Below are 19,887 nucleotides of genomic sequence, written 5' to 3' on the forward strand. Positions count from 1 at the left end.
CCGAGCCGCGGGGCGCACGAGGGGCCGCGCCCCTCCTCGCCCCGGCGCCCACCCGTGCGCCCCTCCTCGCTCGCCGGCCGCTGGGGGGGCCCCCCCGCACCCCTTCCCCCGGGCGCACACCCACCCCTTCCCGGGTTGGCCTTCGCAGCGGTCAAGCCCGGGCGCCTGGGCCGCAGCTCGGATGACCTTTGTTCCGCGCGGCGCCGCCGGCGGCTGCTGCTGCTGGGGCTGCGGCTGCTGTCGTCGTAGCGGCGGCGGCGGCGGCTCCATGCTACGGGCGTGTCCGCTGCATCCCCGCGGCCGCCGGGGTCGGTGTGTGCGTGCGAGCGAGGTGGAGCGGCCTCGCGCCGCCGCCTCCCGCCTCCCGGCTCCCGGCTCCCGGCCGCCCCGCCGCCGCCGCGGCCTCGCCGTGCGCCCGGCCCGGGCCCCGCGCCTCCCGGGCGCCGCGCTCTAGGCCGCGCGCTGGCGGCGGCGGGGCGGCCCGCGGGGCCGGGGCCTAGGGCCGGGGGTGCGGGCCCTGCGGCGGCGGCTCGGCCGGAGCGGCGAGCGAACAAAAGGGAGCGCGGCGGAGGGGGAGGGGGCGGCCGCGGGGGGAAGGGAGGGCTGGGTCGCGGGAGCCGGAGCGCGAAGCCCCGCGGCCGGCGGGCGCCCCGGTGGTGCCGCCGCCGCCGCCGATGCGAGAGGGAGCCCCGCGGACCTGCCAAGTCTCGCCCATCTGGGGCTGCTGGGCTGCAGCTTCGCCCCGGAGAGCGGGGTGGTTGGTGGTGGTGGTGAGGGGATGGAGGGAGGGCTGCTTGCTTTTTTTTTTCTTTCTTTCTTTTTTTTTTTTTTTTTTCTTCTCTCTCCAACGACATGTCAGGCTCACCCAGTCCTTGCCATGGCCCCAAAAAGCCGCAACTTACTGGAGTGGAAGCAAGCAAGGCCTCGGCAGAGCTGCTGGAGAAAGACCGTAGCCTCGACCCAGGTTCTGGAAGCCAAGGTGGTGTGTGTTCTCCTCGCAATGGTGGCAAACAAGGAAGAAGAGAGCACGCTGTCATGTCTTCGGAGACATTCAATGGGGGATGCTCCCTGGAAGCGGGAGAAGGGGCTCCCCTTCGGTCCAGTTAGCGACTTGGAGCCCTTTTCGCCTTAAACGGAGCCACAAAGCATGGAAGACACCCCCCTCCCTGGGGTGGAGAGAAAGCCCTGGTGTAAAAAAAAAACACGTTTTGCTTTCAGAGAAAAAAGCCACTGGGGCCAAATTGAAACATGGCATGTTCGGTTTATGTCTTTTTTTTTTTTTCTTCCTTTTTTTTTTCCTTAAATGGGGGAATGATATTGAGTAAACAAGAAGTAATAGCTAGGTCTTTAAATTCAAGAAGGGAGGTGGTGTGCAAAGGTGTAACAAGCACGTATTGTGCATACAGCAGGTGGTCATAGCCCACAGAACTCAAAAGGATACATATGTATAAATAAACCCCGCCAAGCCCACAAAGGTGTGTAATCAACACATCCGACAGACACAATATCTTACCACCACGTCAGGACTGCTATGTATCCAGCCCTGTGTCCTAGTTCCTATGGGGCTCACACACCTGCACCCAATGGGGTCTTTTAAAACGAGAGAGAAAAACCTCTGCCAAGCTCATTGTGTGTACCCTAGAAATAGTGCAAAACAGAAAGATCTGAAAAATATATATATATACATCACCAAAACCTCTTCAAAAGGCTCACTCCCATTGCAGTGAAAACGCCCAGCATAGGAAGCGCTTTTTGTGTGCTTTATTTTAAATTAGGCTAATTGCTTACTATTTGCAAAGTGCTGGGAAGTCGGTTTTTTAAATCTCAGTGTGCCTCTCCTTTGCATTAACTGCCTTTGAGGAAGCCATTGTTCGTTATGGAGACACGGTGTGATGTAAATTGAAGTAGCATTTTTGCTATTTAAGGCTTTTCATGTAAATGAACCAGACGATTGTCTCACCAAAGAGTTGAAGAGTTGTTGGTCTTTCATTTCAAACGGCAAATTGTTTGGAGTTGCACGTAAATTGGGGGGCCTATTTCCACGTGTTTAGAAAGACCTATGTAATCTGCAAATTTTACCAGCAGCGGCCTCACATTTATCACCGTTACAAGATGATGAAATTGAATCTCATCTTCTTTTAGCCTGAAAACGGTGCCAGTACTCTGTGGGTTGAGTTTCAGCTTTACCTGGGCTTGATTTCATTTGAGAGGAGGCCTTCTTTCTTCTCCTCAGAGTGGGCCCTTATTAATATGCATGTGGAGAAAACATTATATGCATTGAATAGAATCCAGAGACTTGCCTATCGGAAATCTCGATAACGCTACACACAGTACAATATATGGAATTTCATAATGTGCATGCCAGAGTAAATCCTACGTTTCCTAGATTTGAAATCTTTGTTTACTTCAAATGCAATCTTGCCCCTCCCCCACTCCCTTCCCTTAAAGAACTGAAAGCACAGCACAGCAGTGTTTGAATGATCAGAATTGCACTAAAGTCTGAATTGCTTATCAGAAAGTGTCCTGGGTGTGGAACTGCCCCCCGGCTTCATAATGCCAAATACTCTTGGAGCAGGGCTTTGCGCAAAGCCCAGTGTTTTGGTCAAGCCTCGGCTGGAGGAAATTAGTTTGAGAGCACAATTCATCATTTGCAAAATGGCAATAGATAACATTGCATCTGCTTTAAAATATATATATATATATATATATATATATATATATATATATATATATATATATATATATAAACAACCCGAGGTAAAAGATAATTTCTTGTAAATTATCTCAGTTTTATGTTTACAAAGAGGATTTCAGAGAAACCCCTCTGCCAGGTAGAGTAATCTATTTTTACCAATAGTAAAAAGCAAAGCACCCATCTTAGTCTATTTGATGAAATAAGTCCACGTCACAGGAAAAATAGATTTTAGTGTAAGATTTTCTTTTTTAAATAACACCACTACTCTTCCTCCAAAAAAATCAGTACAAATGTTCCTTCGATTATTCTACATATGTAAGGCTATCTTGGGCACCACTTCGCTCTGGGCAACAATAGAAGAAATAATTTGACTACAAAAATGAAATAAGCTATTATTTGAGTGCTGTAGATAAGAAAAGACAGAACAAAGAAACCAAATAGAAACTAAAGGAATCCCAAACCCTTTCGGATTTGGTTGTTGCTGTTTTTATTGCTGATGCTCAATGTCAGAGTTTTTCCTCCAATCAGTGTACTGCAAAATCACAGCTTTATTTTTAATCCTTGTGTGGTTTGAAGCCAGCTTTGCAGGCGTATATCGTTATCAGTCCACACATTCTCCCGCCAGCCCATCCCCCACCAAATTCCACTATGAAATTGGGAAATTCCTTTGTTAGGCAGAGCACACAAAGGTGTGTTCCTTGAGGGGAAGGAGTAGAAAAACAACAAGAAAAGCCTTTTCTTTATCTCACCATCAAAAGTCCTTGCAGACCCTCCTCACCCACAGCCTTGTGACTTGAGCTACACATTTTTTAGCTCAAAACTAAGCGAGGCCTACACATTTATAGAGTTCATTATGTTCAATTGTTTGGCATGTTTTTAAAGGAATTATTATACTGTGTGACACTAGAATTATAATTTAAAGATCTCTAGCTGAAGAGCCAGCAGAATAAAAAATAAATAAAAAAAAAACACGGGGGGTGAGGAGGGGACAGGGAAAGAAAATGGATCTTTTGTATTTAACATCAAACTAGTAGTAGGAGCAGTATATATATATATATATATATATATATATATATATATATATATATATATATATATTGTATTTTCTAAAAACATACTCTTGAAAGAAATAATAACCAGATTTGAACAACTATTTGCCTAACAAATAAACTGAGGGGAGGTCTGGGGAAGGATTTCCCTTATCCTTTGTTAGTTGATTTCACCCAGATATTGGAAGGGATGGGGGTTGTGTCCTGTTTAAAAAAAAAATTAAGAGTTTTATTTGAACAAAAATCTATGCTAATCGGGAGATGCCGAGAAGTGGTTAGGGGCGCTCCACCCACAAGAAGCCATGGAATGAATGGCGTAGGGAAGGAGCAGAAACAAAGGAAAGTCATTATTTGATTGGCTGCAGCGGAATCCTAGTTGGCTGTTTGTGATTGGCTGTCCTTAGTTGTTTTGATTTTGTAATCTTGAGGCGAAAGGCTAATTCCAATGTAACCCTGATGTTCTGGGGGGGCTAGCATCTGAATCTGTGCCAGAAACCTAATGTACATTCTTATAACCTATAATTAAGTCACTGCCTCTTTCCCACAATCTGGTCTTGCAAGACCTGTTACCTAAATGCTCACATTTTACAGAGGCCATAAACCAGGAACAAATACAACCCCCCCGCCCCCCGGAGGTTATCAGCGCTGGCGCCAGACCAGGCCCTTAGAGTTGACCTCAAGACCCCCATCCCAACCCAAGGGGCTTTCTGCAAAGCCCATGAAAAGTCCGAAAGTCCCCATCCATAATTGGGGGCCAAAGAAACCAAAAGGGGATAAAAGAAGGGCTTCCACCATATTGGTTTTCTCAGACTTTGGAGGCAACTCCTCTCAGGCCACCGGAATAATAAAGCTGTGTAACTCCATTTCTCTAAGTGTTGCTTGGGTTTCTTCGGTCTTCTACAACAGAGGTATTTAGAGACTTAGATTTGGGTTTGTTTGTGGAGGTCACCACAGTATCAGAGCCACCTCAGTTTAATGACCTCCTTGTTTCATTAATTTAGCTATTTAACGTTGGGCCTATCTCGATGATATCCTAAGTCCTGGCTATGGGATAGATCCACAATTCTTTATCTCCTACTGTCTCTTTAAGCCTAAATGCTGGAAAGGCAGCCTTGCCCAATGAAGGAGAAAGGTAGGGACCAAAGGAAGTGCTGTTTTAGCCATGGCTAGATAGTTAGGCTGATTAGAGCAATATCCGGATACACCAAGGTTTTGGGTTCAATCCCCAGTCAGAGCACATACAAGAAGCAACCAATGAATGCATAAATAAGTAGAACAACAAATCAGTGGTTCTCTCTCTCTCAAATAAAAAATGTTTAAGAATGAATTGTTTGCCGAAACCGGTTTGGCTCAGTGGATAGAGCGTTGGCCTACGGACTAAAAGGTCCCAGGTTCGGTTCCGGTCAAGGGTATCTTATATAGGTTGCGAGCACATCTCCGGTAGGGGGTGTTCTGGAGGCAGCTGATCGATGTGTCTCTCTCTCATCGATGTTTCTAGCTCTCTATCCCTTTCCCTTCCTCTCTGTAAAAAATCAATAAAATATATTTTTAAAAAAAGAATGAATTGTTTTCTGAACTCTAGAAAGTCAGACAAGAGCCAGAAAATGTGGGCCAGCAAAGGATTCTGTAGGAACTATGGTTCAAAGGACAAGGTCTGTTGAAAAATGTGTCAAGTTCCTTAACCCTCTGTGACTTTCACATTGTCTCTGGGCTTCTTGGAAAGGAACTGGTATTAGGGCTTGTTTCTTACGCTTTCAAGACCTAGAAAGGGGAAGAGAAAGCTAGAAAGGTATCTGAGAAAAGGAAAGGCAACCAGGCTTGATCTTTCAAGGAGAAGGGAATACACAGGAAATGGGACTCAATTCCACACGAGAATGAATCTCATTGGGCCCCTGCAGTACAGAGGTGACCTGGGCACTGTGTACATGAATCTTCATCTTTGCATCTACCCCTAAAACCCACCATCTGCACCAGTTAGCACAATGCTTTGCACATCTCATAGTTGAAATTAACTAGTTACGTGTGAACTAAGGAATGGGTAATAAACCTATAGGTCCCAAAAATAAAGCATGTCCTAAAGTAAACGAAAGATCTTTTGCCATGTCATAGATACTGTAGTGCTTTGCCTAGAACCTCTCTTCAGGGTGTACACCCCAAGCCCTAGTTGCTAAGAATATTAGCTGCTGACTGCTCACAGCTGAGCCCCTCCCTGCAGATTGTCTTGTGTCAGTTCCTGGGAACTGTCTTGTCCAAGTTTACACCCCTTGTCCAAGTTTACACCCAGGGAGCAGGCACAAATAATATAGAGATACAAAGGCTAGGTGCTTTTGCCTTAATTTGGACCCATTCAGAATGGACACCCAAGCTCCAGAGTTCCTAGTAAATCAGCTGAGGTCTCAGTGTCCATAGGATTGTGAGTCAACTTTTCCTTCTGCCTCATTCTGCCTCTCTCACGGGTGGATTTCCAGAGTCTATATCCAAGAAACTCAGCCCCAGGCATCCATCAAGCAAAAACCATGTCCCATCGACATCACTGTCTAGTGGCATTTACTCCCTCACATCTACTCCATCGCCATGTCTGTAGATTCTATCTCCCAACTATCTGTTGATTGGAATTCCTTCTCTCCAGGACCATCACCCTGACTCAACCTCTGGCCTATCATCTCAGTTTGGAACCGGTCACTAACTGATCTCCACGCCTCCAACCTGGTCAACTTATAATACATCCTCCACACTGAAAACTCTAGGAAACTTTCTAAAGATATCCTCTTGTAAGCCCTCTGATCAAACCTTTTCATATCTCTCTATTGTTCTTAGAAAAAGTCCAGATCAATAAAAGTGACTTAGAAGCCTCTCCATAATTCAACCCATTTGCCTGCCCACATCTCTTACTTCTCCCTCTTCACTACTGTTGTGGAGCACAGGAAACTTGGTTGGGAAGTTTGTAAGGAGGACATTCTGGTAAACGAGAAGTGTGTGGAAGGCCGCCAGGCCTGTTTATCAGAATTCCGACTTAGGGAAGATTTAAGGGAGTGTTGAAGGCGGAGCCCCTAATTATTCCTTGACCTTTCCACACAAGTCTGTGCATGTGCAGACCCCAGGGTGTTTACTGGAATCTTTATGCTTAATCCCTGGATGCCCTTGTCTAGAGGACAATGTAAACACATGTGTCCTCCCAAGATTACTCACCCTACTGATTGTAACTAACGATTTAAAAAAATCCAATAAAGCCGAGACCAGTTTGGATCAATGGATAGAGCGTTGGCTTGGGGACTGAGGGGACCCAGGTTCGATTCCGGTCAGGGGCAGGTACCTTGGCTGCGGGCATATCCCCAGTAGGGGGTGTGCAAGAGGCAGCTGATCGATGACTCTCCCTCATCGATGTTTCTTGCTCTCTGTCTCTTTCCCTTCCTCTCTGTGCAAAATCAATAAAATATATTTTTTTTTAAAAATCTAATAAAAGCCCAAAGAGGCAGGCAATTGAGGCTGCCCGGTCACTTTGGCCAAGCTGTCCCTTAGCCTCTCTTTCATAGAAAACGTTGTGTAGGAGTAATCTGTTCATCCATTGCTTGGGGTCAGCAACATTCCAAGATCCAGTCTTGTTGAACTTTTTGTTCTTTGAATGAGACCTGATTGCTCTCACTGTCAGGTCTTCATATTGTTGTTTTCTCTTTCTGGAAGACTCTCCCCACCCTTCTCCAATCCCCTTCATCTAACTCCCATTTATCGCTAGGTCTAAATTTATGTCACTAACTTGGAAAAGTCTTCCCTGACCTTATACAAGCTGCTTATGGGTGTCCCTGACATGTGTCCCTAGTTGCTCTTTCCATGTGACATTTAAGGTTGATTTGGCTTATTCCCCATGAAACACAAAGCCTGTGAGGTCAAGGACAATAAAGGACTTTGGCTCAATGAAGTCTCCCCAACACCACCACACACAGACATACTTGAAAATTAGGTGTTCATGCCCTAGCGCCTAGCCAGTTTGGCTGAGTGGATAGAGCATGGGCCTGTGAACTGAAAGGTCCCAGGTTGGATTTCAGACAAGGGCACATGCCTGTGTTGTGGGCTCAATCCCCAGGGTGGGACTTGCAGGAGACAGCTGATCCACCATGATTCTCTCTCATCATGGATGTTTCTATCTCTTCCTTCCTCTCTGAAATCAATGGAAATGTACTGAAAGAAAGAAAGAAAGAAAGAAAGAAAGGAAGGAAGGAAGGAAGGAAGGAAGGAAGGAAGGAAGGAAGGAAGGAAGGAAGGAAGAAAGAAAGAAAGAAAGAAGAAAGAAAGAAAGAAAGAAAGAAAGAAAGAAAGAAAGAAAGAAAGAAGAAAAAAAGAAAAAAGAAAGGAAGAAAGGAAGGAAGGAAGGAAGGAAGGAAGGAAGGAAGGAAGGAAGGAAGGAAGGAAGGAATTAGGTGTTCAGAACATCAAAATTTATTAAATGCCTACAGGTTTTTCTTTCAATTATGTTTAGAGATGAGAAGATGAAATACTTTATAATGTTTGCTAAACTTAATGATATATTTAATGCCAAAAGACCAAAATCCACATAGCACTGGGGAAACATTGGTTAATTCTAGAAAGGTAGAAAACACAAATAGAAGCAAACAAATGTTAAAATATGAAAACAACCAGAAAATATGACTGCAAAATAAAATACATTCATTTGTCAGCAAACAGTTGGAAGATGCTTAGAAAATATTGCTGTAGATTTGAAGAACATGTATCAGAATAAATTACACAGTGTGGGAGGATTGCTCTACTGTTGAAAGAAAAGTATAGCTATTTCTAACATGCTATTTCTTAGAGTATATGCTTGATCCTGTTCCAATGATGACAAACCTGAAAAAAACTTATTTTTTATGAACCACTAAATAAGATAGTTAGCAGAGAAGTTATATATTCTTAACAGTAAATGGTTTCTTTAACCAAAATAATATAGATTTTTTAAAATATATTTTTATTGATTTCAGAGAGGAAGAAAGAGTGATAGGGAGAGAGAGAGAGAGAAACATCCATGATGAGAGAGAATCAAGGATTAGCTGCCTCCTGCACGCCCCACACTGGGGATCAAGCCTGCAACCTGGGCATGTGCCCTGACTGGGAATTGAACTGTGACCTCCTGGTCAATAGGTCCATACTTAATTACTGAGCAAAGTTGATTGGACTGATTCAGATTTTTTTAAGTATTTATTTTTATTTTTATTGATTTCAGAGAGGAAGGGAGAGGAAGAGAGAGATGGAAACATCAATGAAAAGAGAGAACCATTGATTGGTTGGCTACTGCACCCCCTCCCACCGCCCTGAAGATCAAGCCCGAAACCTGGGCATGTGCCCTGATTTGGAATCAAACCTTGACCTCTTGATTCATAGGTCAATGCTCAACCACTGAACCATGCTGGTTGGGCTAAACTTTTTTTTATTTTTTTTTTTAACTGTGTGACAATAATAGCTAAAGAAGCAGCTTTTATACGAGAATTTAAAATTCTGCTATTAAATAACAAAAATTCCAACACAAAAAAATAAATCCTCAATGAATCATTCACAAATAAGCCACCACAGTCAAGAAACTGAAGCCAGGAGTTCACAGATTGCTACCGATCATCCGTGAGGTTCATGTTATTTTTAGGGGCAGGTAGTGCAAGAAGGACTTCACAAGAGTCCCTTTAAGAGAACTCTTGGCTGCACTTTGAAAGCTGAGGCATGACTATCACAATCTTTTGTGTCACACAGTGGTTTGCTGGCTATGTGAAGGCAAAGAGCTTAACATTATTCACTGCCTTTTAAAAAGAGTAGTTTCAAGCTTGCTGACCTTTTCTTTTGGCAAATGCTGTTTATAATATGCTATCTGGCAGATATTTTGTTAGAACAAAAATATGTAGCTTGTCTTTTTGAGGTAAAGATAATATTTAACCACAAAAAAAGAGATTGCTTTTAGGAAGAAAGTCAGGCTATGGAGAAAGCAATTTAGAAACAGATGTTGTGGGGACAGGCTGGAGGGGATCAATGGGGGAAGAGGGATATATTTAATACTTTCAACAATAAAGATTAAAAAAAAAAAGAGAGAGAAACAGATGTTGGGAAACCACTTATGATTTAGTGCTAAAAATTAAGTATGAATATTACCTTTGATAATTATCAGATATGTACACTTAAAATATCATAAACAGTATTTTCTAAACTGTTACAAAAAAAAGAAACATATGAAGCTTTTCAGTGTATTTGAACCTATTTGTTTAACCTGTGTAAATCCAATCTAGTTGACACTGCAGGAACAATTGACTGACATTTAAGTAAATTGAGATACTTCACCCAAATATCAAGTAAACCTTTTGCATAGTTGGTAGGTGGGACTGGGAAATTAGCATTATTAAGTGAGTAGTGAAAATAACCCATCTCTTCCAATGGTTCTTAACTTTGGGAAGCATCTTTTCCCATTATGTCAGCATTTAAAACAACCAAGATTGAAAAACTCAAATTAGAACAAGACCTTCAAATCACTTTATCACAATGTTATATTTAGATTTCCCTCCCAAAACTTGCATGTTCAATATTAAGAATTTAAATGAGAGCATAATACTTTATACTGCTAATAAAGAAAATTAAATTTCAATGACATTTCTTAATGTCATCATAATCTCAACTATTGCAATATCTTTGACATCTATTTTTGTATGTAATTTGTACTGTACATAAGATCTTAGGATAGTCCTCCCTGCATTTAATTTATTATATAAGTGAATATATAGATGTGATCGACCAAGAATCCAAAAACCACTGAGTTTGAAAAATGTCCTTGGGTGGGCGAGTTCAACTTTGGCTGGACACAGTGGAAACTGATATTCCTTCATTTCACTTCCCAGATGGTCTATTTTGGGGGAAATAAAATGAATAAACCAACTCCAAATATCGGGTCAATAATCATCATAACACCCTTTTTGAGCTTCCGCCTCTGCCTCTCACCAAATGTAAACACTGACTGGACTGCATCATCTACAGTGAACTGGAGCCCCTGGTCTTCCCTTCCCAGCAGCACCTCTTCTCGGACCTTACTCCACCTTGTCCAGACCAGACCATCACACACAGGCTTATGCCAACTCAATTGGAGCACATGGGAAATTAAGAACATAAATCACACCGTGACCAGTTGAGCTACCTCAGGCCGTAGGCACACTACTCAGCAGCTATGCAAAGAGAGCATCACATAAGCCCCTCTAGGTGCTACCCACCTGTCTAGATTCTTTTACCTGGTCCATCCTACTCTTAGCACTAAACACAAATTACAATAAGTCAAGAGAAATCAAGACTCTTTTTCTTGGGGTATAAAATAAACCCTCTGGCCCCTTTTTATGCTGCTGCCTCCCTTTAAAGGTTTTCTCTATTTTGAGAATTCTGCATGAGGCTCCTCACACCAGCCCTTCCTTGAAGTTCTCTCTTCCCTCAACTTCCAGGACACCTTCCCCCTTTCCATAAAGACCATTCCTTCTCAGCATTTCTTCTCAGAGGACTTTTCTGCATTCCTGTGTAAAACAGGGATTTTTCTCAATGTTCCATCTTTGACCCTCTTTTCTAAATCTTCACTTCTTGGGAAAACACATTCAACTCTCAGGGCTTCAAATATCTCTTTATTCTGGATTCCCAGATCTGTGTTTCTGACCCTGGTATTGCCCCTAATTCCAAATGTAAATGATTTGTCAAATGACTGACAACTAATTCCCACTCAAGTGGTCTAAAAGCATACCTCCCAACAAAACCGGTTTGGCTCAGTGGATAGAGCATCGGCCTGCGGACCGAAAGGTCCCAAGTTCGATTCTGGTCAAAGGCATGTACCTCGATTGCGGGCACATCCCCAGTGGGGGAGTGTCTAGGAGGCAGCTGATCGATGTTTCTCTCTTATTGATGTTTCTAACTTTCTATCCCTCTCCCTTCCTCTCTGTAAAAAATCAATAAAATATATATTTTTAAAAAATAAATAAAAGCATACCTCCTCCTGTTCCATCCTCCACTGCAGCCGTGTCACACCATGGCACCACACTCCCTTCTCAAACCCTAGTCACACCACACTCCTTCCACACCCAAGAGGAAACAGCTGCCAGTTCGTCCTACAGCCTTTTCAGCAAACTTGCCCTCTGTTCCTGTTCACATTGATGTCTTGGTTTAAGCTGTAATCTCCCACCTGATTCCTTAAAGAGACTTCTTAACTAATCACTAACTACCTATCAACCAATTTCTCCTCACTAAGCAGCCCTTGAGCAACAGATGAGCACATTCAATGCACATAAACTATGCTATTTCTTTCCTAAGAAAAAGGCCCTCTTGTCCTAGCCAGTTTGGCTCAGTGGATAGAATATCAGCCTGTGGACCCAAGGGTCCCAGGTTCCATTCCAGTCAGGGGCATGTACCTCAGTTACAGGTCCCCACCCCTCCTTCAGGCCCTGGTCAGGGCATGTGTAGGCACCCAATCCATATGTTTCTCTCACATCGATATTTCTGTCTTTCCCTCTCTCTTCCACCCTCTCTGAAAATCAATGGAAAAATATCCTTGGGTAAGGATTAAAAAACAAACAAACAAACAAACAAACAAAAGCAAAACAAGAAAGAAAAAAAGGCCCTCTTTTCAAAAGCTGCCTCCCCAACCATGGCCATCATGATTTTTATGTGTTTAAAACTTACTAGGGCCAGGAGGAAGAATACCACCTCCCTAGCCAGTTTGGCTCAGTGGATAGAGTGTCCCCTCGCAGACTGGAGGGTCCCACATTCAATTCCAGTCAAGGACATGTATACTGGTTGCAGGCTCGATCCCAGGCCTTGGACAGGGCATGCAGAAGGTAACCAATCGATGTGTCTCTCGCACATCAATATTTCCTGTCTCCATCTCTCCCCATTTCTTTCCACTCTCTCTTAAAAAAATAAAAATAAAAAAATAAATAAAAATAAATAAAAAAATCAATGGAAAAATATCCTCAGGTGAGGATTAACAAAAACAAAACAAAACAAAAAAAACACCACCTCAAAAAACTTGGGCAGTGTCTCAGAGGGAGGATGGTAAGGTCAGAATTTATTGGAACCCCAATCTAAATGGCTCAGTCTAGGAGGTCAAGGTTTGATTCCTGGTCAGGGCATTGGGTTGTGGGCTCGATCCCCAGTGTGGGGTGTCCAGGAGGCCACCAATCAATGATTCTCTCTCATAGTTGATGTTTCTATCTCACTCTCTCTCCCTTCTTCTCTGAAGTCAATAAAATATATATTTAAAAAAAAAATTATGGGGCCGAAACCGGTTATGGCTCAAGGGATAGAGCATCGGCTTGGGGACTAAAGGGTCCCGGGTTTGATTCTGGTCAAGGGCATGTACCTTGGGTTGTGGGCACATCCCCAGTGGGGGGTGTGCAGGAGGCAGCTGATCGATGACTCTCGATGTTTCTAACTCTCTATCTTTCTCCCTTCTTCTCTGTAAAAAAATCAATAAAATATATTTTAAAAAAATAATTTATTGGAAATTGGAAGCTTGGTTTCAGGTGAAATTAGCTGGTAGATGTAAGAGCTTAAGATTGGTGGACAAAGAAGCTGAGGACATTGAGGTGAAGGATTTAAAGAATCTTAGAGCACTAACTATTGTGTTTTTTAATTGAAGAGATACCAGGTTATTGGAGAAGTTTCTCTAACAACAAACAATCAAACCAATTCCTTGGGCAGGTAGTTCTGGAAGAATAAAAAATGTTAATTAAGAAAATAGGATAGCCAAGTCATGTTAACATAGATTCTAAGATGTATTGTAGTTTTGGTTTTCTACGCCCACTGTGGGAAGATGGTATCCAGTTTGGGGTCTCAATTTTGCCCCTTTGAAGGCCTTGCTCATTTTTTTTTAAATGTTTTTATTTATTTCAGAGAGAGGAAGGGAGAGGGAGAGAGGAATCAAAACATCAATGATGAGAGAGAATCATTGATTGGCTCCTTTCTGCACATCCTTTACTGGGGATCAAGCCTGAAATCCTGAACTGGGAATCAAACTGTGACCTTCTGATTCATAGGTTGATGCTCAATCACTGAACCACGCTGGCCAGGCAAGGCCTTACTCATTTGATTCCAGCCTCATCTTCCATCTCATCTATCCTGCCTAAGGTCACCATGTCACATGACTGGAGAGAAAAATGAGGGCATACACAGAAGTAGCCCAAAGCCTTCCTCTCTGGAACCCACTATATAATAAAGCTCTTGGATAAATAAGAAAAATATCAATAAAAATGTCTGATCCCTTTATCCTTAGCAAATCCTTAGCAAGTCTTGCCATAAAAGAGGAGGGAATTCTTGCCATCTGAAAAGCCAAGGCCATTGCAGGAATCCGCCATGGTCACATGGGCAGGATCTGAGGAGCACACAAGGCAGATCTGGGGAAAAAACCTGTTTTGATTTTTATTCTCTTGTTTATTCTGTTAAAACACTTCCATTGTTTCTGTGAGGAAACTTGTCACAGAAGAAAAAAGTTTCCTTTTTTATTACTGTCTTAGGTAAGATGTGAATATGTAAGCACTTAGAATTAAATAGCAAAATCCCTTGAACAAATATAAAGCCAGGGAAGTCCCCCTTGCCTTAGAGCTGAGGGTCTCCAGATGGCATTTGATAAAACATTCTTAACGGGATCCAGGGCACTTTCTGACAATGGATGCCATGGCCATGAAGTGTACATGCGAGCGTGGAAATAATAGGGGCACTCACACATACCAAACTATTATGCTGGTATGACTGGGTTTAAAGCAAGCCTACCAACCTGCCTTTGGAGACCCCAGCAGCACTCTCTAGCACAGAGCAATGTACTAGCATAAGGCCCCAAAAGAGCCCTCAAAACTTCTGGTATAGACCTTTGAGGCTAAAGTCCATTCTCAGGTCCCATTCAACACTCCCCCATATTACTCTGCTTCTTTCCCATTCTTTGTTCTTTTTCACCCCTGACCACTTAGACTTTGATAAGCATATTGTAGAATTGGCATCTAATATGAAGGGGTATTAGAGATGTGGAATGACTCAGAGTTACACCAGCCCATTTCAGTGTTAAAGAATAAGAGACAACAGGCCAAACATGGAATCACTTGTGCTGAGCCCCATATCAGCAAACCATGGCTGAACTTCTACCCTAACTGTAGTTTCAGCCTCTCCCAGGAATCTGACCTTTTATCAGCCAATCTGGAATTACCTGGTCAGCACTAGTGAAGCAATCTGCATGACAGACACCCCCAAACCCACAGCCCCCCACCCCACCTCCCACAAAGAAAAGTGACCTTTCTTGAAACAATCCACTGTGTTGGTAACTTCCTTTTTCCGCCCCCTTTTGCTTTCCATTTTGTACAGCTCCTTGGAGCTTCTTTCTGTTTGTTAGATGATCTTACTGGCATTTCATGAGTCATTGGATAAACCAATTTGATCTTTAAATTTATTGTTTAATTTTGTTTTTCAGTATCAGTTATTAAAAGCTTGCTGGTGCAGAGACCAATTCTGGACACTGGAACTGGACCTATTTCTACTGTTCCTGCTCCCTTGGATGAGCTTTCCATAGTTACCTGCCTGCCTGGTACCCACCCTCACTTCATTCATGTCTCTTCTCAATTGTCACCTGTCAGAGCTTCCCTGATGACCTTCACTAAAATTGCACCCATCCATCCCTATTTAGCCTTTTACTCTGCTTCATCTGTCCCACTACATTATATTTAAGATTGCTAAATTAATGCACGTCATCTTCAGAATCTACTTACAGTAAAAAATTATTTATTGTTCATCTGAAATTCAAATTTATCTGGGTGTCTTGTATTTTTTATTTGCTAAATCTGGCAACTGAGATTATGTGGTAGGCAATTAGACATGAGCAGAGCAAGGGCGATGGACCAGTTACAAAAGGTCACCACGGTGGAACATTCCAGACACCTGCGAGTGAAAAAGAACTGGTGGAGCAAATATTGGAGGTATTCAAGAGCTTGCCTCTAAGACCCCCACTCCACTCTAGAATGCCTCTGGTCATGAAGGTCAGATTCTCCTGATGTTTGCTCCCCTGGCATGTGGTTAGTCATGTGATAGACCCTACTCTTAGAGAAGAATAAAGCCCCACTCACTTCCATGCCAGGACAGAAGGCAGGCCCTGATAGGTCATTTTTAAGAAGAAAGTAGCCTTAGTCCACTCCCCAGGCAGCTCTTTGAGCAGTGGGCTCAAAATTTCTCTTCCAGTACACTTTCTCTTCCCTTGCCTAAATAAATTTCCTCTACCAAGTTTGAGTCTTGACTTTGAATTCTTTTCTTAGCAAGAACTCAAGTACCAAAGTGGTTGAACCCAGGTTTGGTCTGACCCCACCTACAACAATTCTATTCCTTTCCCTCCCATTGGAACAGAAACTCCCTGAGGCAAAGGTATACTCTATTGCAGCGTTTTTCAACCGCTGTTCCTCGGCACAGATGTTGCCTGGTGTGCCGTAGGTGCAGACAAGACAAGAATTTTATAATTTTTCACTATTTTGTTTACTTAATATTTCATAATAAAGTAATTATAAAATACTTTCTTTATGTTTATTTGATTCCTATTCAAGAGAATTACTTTATATATAGTCAATATAGGCACAGAGTTAAATTTTTTAACATTTTCTAATGGTGGTGTGCCTCGTGATTTTTTTCATGAAACAAGTGTGCCTTTGCCCAAAAAAGGTTGAAAAACACTGCTCTATTGCATTCACTGCTCCCAACATCTAGTTTTCTGCATGCAGCCTTGGGACATAGTAGGCACTCATAAGTGTTCAGAAGGAAGCACAAAGCAAATACAGCACCAACTGAGGGCTCAGTGTTAACAGGGCAATACATACCACATTCCCATCTGGCTTCTGCTGTCTCCTTGGAAAATTTTCAATTATAACGGGGATTCCAAGGATAAAAACATTTGCTTTCTGGTCCAGATACTGGATTAAGACCACCAGTACATACCAAACTGGCAAACCCGGGGCAAAGAACAGCTTATAAATCCTGATATGAATCAGAACTGAGCCATACATTTGGCAGTAGAAACAGAATCCCCCTTTTTTAAGCACACCCCTGTCCGTTCCTTGTCTTGCCCAATATCCCCCATCTACAATCACCAGCTTTTCTTTCCCAACTGCATTCACTCTGTTAGTCCTCTACCAAGCTGCCGTTCCCATAAGTTAGAAAACAAAACTATACCCATCATATATTGTCCTCAACAGCTAGTCTTTAAAATACTTGGACGACGTGCCAAGGGTGATAGTTTGAGTAGCTTCATCTGATGTTCTGACAACTGAGTATTGTTAGTTTTGACTCGGTTACTTAGGGCAGACTTTGTAATTCTCCCCCAATCACTCATGTGTATTTACTCAGCTAAGTAACTCTTGTGACCCATGGCATTCCTCTTATGGGTCTTTTCCAGAGGCAGGAAGCCAGAAAGGTGGTTGGAAGCTCAGAAAGCACAACTTTTACCCAGCAAGCAGAAAATAAATGCTTCTTGTCATGGTGTGGATTTTGTTTTCATCCAAAAGGAAGCCAAATTTTCATATTATTCTGCCTGTCCCTCATACCACCTAGCTGAAAGAAATAAACAAAATAACTAGAAAACATCTACCTTTACACAAATAAGTTACCGTGCTTTTTCTTGCTAATTCCTTTTTTAATTGAATTTATTGGAGTGACATTGTTAAATAAAATTATATAGGTTTCAGGTATACAATTCTATAATAAATCATCTATATATTATATTGTGTGTTCACTGCCCCAAGTCAAGTCTCCTTCCATCACCATCTTGCTAATTTCCTTTATATCTTTTTAAAAGATTGATTTTAGAATGAAAGACTAAGAGAGTGGCAGGGGTGAGGAGTGGGGGGAGGGGCGTGATGGGGCAGGGGAGATTCATTGATTTGTTGTTCTACTTATTGATGCATTCTTTGGTTGCTTCTTGTATGTACTTTGACCAGGATTGAACCTGCAACCTTGGCATATCAGGATGGTGTTCTAAGCAACTGAGTTACCCAGCAGAGCAATCTTGCTGATTCCTTAAGCTTGGCTGTGCCTTAATCCTACTTCATAATTATAAGCAAAGTACACCAAGTGGCCAGATTATTATGATCTCTGAACACATAGTAATCTGGCCACTCTGTATATCTTTGTTGAATTGACACATGGGTGGATAAATGAATGGGCACTGGCCCAGATTGGAGGTATCCAGACTGGGATACCCCTGAAACAACTAGGAAGTAGGGTACAAGTGCCTCCTTAGAGGTGAATTATTAAAACATGTAATATAAAAGACCTGAAATAAGCACCAGTCTCTTAAGAGACAAAGCAAGACTACGCTGTAATCTAATTGGAGGTATTAGCATGTCTAAAGAAAGAATATGTCTATCAAAGGGGGCGAGTGGTTAGCTTAGAACCTTGGGAAAATAAACTCCAGCGGGAAGCCTGCTTTGCTGGTGCCGAACCCAGAACCTTCCCCGCAGGAGGGACCAGCTAATGTGGAAGGTGCAGCCCTGCCAGGAGAGGATGCCCAGCTTAATCATGCTCACCTCCCCCAAAGAGTTCCTGCCTAGCCAGCAACTGAGTATGATTGGGCTTCCGCTTGGGAACCTAGTAATAGCTCCCGGGCTGGCTGCGCTGCCTGTGCCAGGCACTTAGGGTAGCTCCTTATTGCACTTAGACCTCACAGCTCAGCCTCCAGCCCAGCATCCTGGGTCTGGGAGGATTAAAGGCCTTGCCAAAGGCCACACAGCAGATACCAGAGGGGAAAAGAAGAGCTGGTTTGAGTCCACAATATTACCTCTCCTCTCCCTTGCCTGTACCGCCCACAGGAGCATGTCTGGACCACGGAGCTCTGTTCTCTTTGTAGAAAACAACTGGCATTCTGGCTTATGCCCTACCTAGTGCCGGGCTGCTTCCAGTGACGTCTTCCCTGAGAAGCGAGTTCACGTCAGTTTCTTGAGATTGAACCTTCCGCAGCCCTCCTCCTCCCCCGCTCTCCTCCTCCGCCCACGAAACAATTCCCAGGAACACAAAGGCTCCCAGCCTCTAGGCCTCTGCTGCCACCCGCCACCTGCCTGCCTTTGATTGCTCCCTCCCTTCAAAATCACCACCAGCATTTCGAGGAACCTGGCTTCCTGCTAGGGACGGAAGGTAAAAGAAATAAGGGGAGTGCTTTCCTCAAACGCTTTAATGTCCAACTGTTCATTTTCCAAATGAAAGGGACAATCTTTTAGTAATAAGGGCAGATGGTAGGTATAACCCAGAACTGACCAGGCCAAGAAGACATATGTCCTGTGTACTTGGGAGTCACTCTGTAGATGGGGCTGAGAACAATAGATCATGTCACACACACACACAACCCCCCCCCCCCCACCTCGTCTTTGAAGGGCAGGTTTAGAAGAATCAGCAAACCATGTTAGCGCAAGCACGGGCAGGCAGTGGTGCCAGATGAGACATTTCCTCAGGTCTGTAATAGACAGGCCTTCAGGGGCGGGAGAGCGGTACAGTGAGAAAAACAGGCGCCGAAACCCTCTGACCTGTTCTGTTCTGTTCATCCCCTTCTCTCTGCTCTCCCTGGCTCTTCAGACACCCATGCCTCATTAAAGACAGAAACCCGTCCATTAGCCCAAATGCATGGAAACATATTCATGATTATTTAAATGATCCTCCATAATATAACCAGCGCTGTCTTCATAAATATTCATGTCCACTGTGCTAATCACTGTGTAATCTCCCAAGAGGGTGTGCCTCTGTAATCCTCTTCCCTTTTGCCCTCTCCTCTCTCCTCCCTTTGTCTGATACTCTTCCCCTCTCCTAAGCCTCCTGAGGCCTTCCTAGGTCTCCCGGCTCTCACTCAGGGTGAAGATATTGCTGGTTCAGATCTAAGGCACTCTTCATCTATCGATATCTCTATCTGAAGATTATTCTACCAGAAGGCTTGCTGTTTCCTGTAAAGCAGGTCCAATGGAGGCTCAGCAGCATCAGTGTTCCCGGATTCTCCCTGGATCCGGGAGGACCCAGGATCTCCCGGATGAGAGAGCTGCTCTTCACCTTTACAAATGGGCACCCCGGGGGGAGCAGCATCCCGGCACTGGGGACCCCCAGGACCATAACACCTTGGAGTCTGGTGCAGGATAAGGACAAAGAAAC

At 43.5% G+C, this 19,887-nt stretch overlaps 1 protein-coding gene across 4 annotated transcripts in view; it reads right to left on the reverse strand.

Moving 5' to 3' along the window:
* The window catches only part of ZNF532 (zinc finger protein 532), a 92,781-nt gene extending 92,405 nt beyond the window's left edge, over positions 1-376 (reverse strand). For 2 of the 4 annotated variants that reach the window (XM_045574812.1, XM_045574805.1), the window contains exon 1: positions 125-257. The gene's annotated coding sequence lies outside the window, so the exon portion shown is untranslated. Of the gene's footprint in view, positions 1-124 lie in introns of all 4 variants that reach the window. The other 2 variants (XM_045574814.1, XM_045574809.1) reach the window with 2 other exon arrangements.
* Between the last annotated feature and the right edge of the window lie 19,511 nt (positions 377-19,887).

The sequence above is a fragment of the Pipistrellus kuhlii genome, unplaced genomic scaffold (assembly GCF_014108245.1).
Source record: "Pipistrellus kuhlii isolate mPipKuh1 unplaced genomic scaffold, mPipKuh1.p scaffold_m20_p_6, whole genome shotgun sequence".
Lineage (NCBI taxonomy): Eukaryota > Metazoa > Chordata > Mammalia > Chiroptera > Vespertilionidae > Pipistrellus > Pipistrellus kuhlii.